Consider the following 2,038-nt stretch of genomic DNA (forward strand, 5'->3'; position numbering starts at 1 on the left):
ATATTCTTTGGAAAATGAATCAATCAATTTATATAAATTTAATATACATAATATTTCTTCAAGAACCTCATTTACATATGAAGATGTATCTAAACAGAAGGAAGAAGTATTTATACATAGTTAAGATTTAGTAAAAATCACAAGATTTAGTTTCTATATCATTATAAACAAGATTAAAATGCTCTGAGAAGTTTGATCTTTTTTTCAGATATATTTCACATATATTTCTTCATTTTGGTCATTAAAATGCAATCTCAAATTACCATGATTATAATTTCTCTGATAAGTTAACTGTCTTTATCAATAAATTTTAGACTTTCAAGCTTTTCATCAAAATCAAAATGACAACCAGGAAGATGGCAACTCCAGCATTGATACAGAAAATAACTGCTTTTCACAAGTTCAGTCTAACCCAGGTATGGAGTAAAATATTAGCATTTATGACTATAAATTGGTGTGGTTAGTCATTGATAGGCAACCTCTATTTAATTATTAACTTGATGATTAAAAGTTAGAAATAAAGAGCCCGGATGGCACTGTGGGTTATGCATTGGGCTACTAAATGCAAGATCATTGTTTTAAACCACCCGTCAATCCTAAGGAGAAAGATGAGGCTATCTGCATCTGTAATGATTTATTGTCTCAGAATCCCTGCATAAGGTAGCTATGAGTCTGCTGACTACCGGTAGTGAGTTTGGTATTTCAGGTTTATCACAGAGATACTTCTCACTCAATGTGATAGTCATTTCTTATCCAATAGTTGGCCCACATCTTTGAATTGAGGGTGAGCAAATAGTCCTTTTTGTTGATGTGCCCATCAGCGAATTGAATTTGCAGATAAGAGAAATGAGATACATTTATATCCTTTTCAGAGCCTTTCGTATCTGAATCTGGCACTATGTGTTGTTGTTGTTAAGTCCTGACAAGTTGGTTCTGACTCAAACGACCTTGGATGGGGTTTCTGAGGAGCAGCTGGTGGTTTTGAACTGCTGACCTTGAGGTTCACAACCCATTGCTGATCCTATAGTGCCAAACACATGAGTGTTTAGTAATTTCATGTTTTTTATGTTAAAATTGGTTCCAAATCCTGACTTGCTCATATGTATTGGCAATTCTGAACATGATGAGAACTCCCCTGAAGTTTCTATCAGTTATCACCTGAAAGGGTAAATTCAATAGGAGTTGTATCCATATTTATTACCATATGTGAATAATCAGTGTGATAGGACTCTCAACTTTGATCCACATTTCTCAGCACATACATTTTACTAAAGCACAAAACACAAACTCATTGCTATCCTGTTAGAGTGCAATTCAGTTAACTAGGTTTTGTCATCGGTGAAAATAAAAGATTGCCTTTTTCATAACATATGATTTTTAGTTTTAAAATTTTCAGATGGTAAGATTTGTGAAGAGGGAGAAGTGAGAAGTGGATTTTTTTCTTTCTTAAAGAAATATTTATCCTGCTTCTTTGAAGGTTGAAGAAAAGGGTTCTTATCATATAAAAAAATAAATGATTAGTATAGTTTGTAACTTTTGAATATTTTGTATTTTTGAACTTATGCTATTGTGCTATTTGTATCCTGGAAAAAGCATTGCCTAAAAAGGAAAATAATCCCCTTTATAGGAATAAATAAGTTAATGATTCCTCTTAAGGCCACATTAACGTGCTGGACTGCAAGGTCAGTTTGAACCACAAGGTCAGCTTTCTAGCTCACCAGTTGCTCCATGGAAACCCTATTCAGGGTTGCTCTGAGTTAGAAATAACATGGCAATTTACAATAACAACAAGGTCACATTGAAAGAAGGTCTGTGACGTAGTGGGTTACACATTGGTGTGTCAGAAGTTAGAGTCCTCTAGGCACTCCATTGGAGAAGCATGAGGGTTTCCAGTCCCGTACAGATTTATAACCTCAGATCCCTATACAGGCTCTCTGTGAGTTAGAACCCACATGACAGTACACAAGCATTACCACCATCAAGGCCTCAATGATGTCTTGAGATTTCATCAGAGCATTAACACTGCAGGGCTGAGAAG

The sequence above is a fragment of the Chrysochloris asiatica genome, unplaced genomic scaffold, assembly GCF_000296735.1.
Source record: "Chrysochloris asiatica unplaced genomic scaffold, ChrAsi1.0 scaffold00488, whole genome shotgun sequence".
NCBI classification, from domain to species: domain Eukaryota; kingdom Metazoa; phylum Chordata; class Mammalia; order Afrosoricida; family Chrysochloridae; genus Chrysochloris; species Chrysochloris asiatica.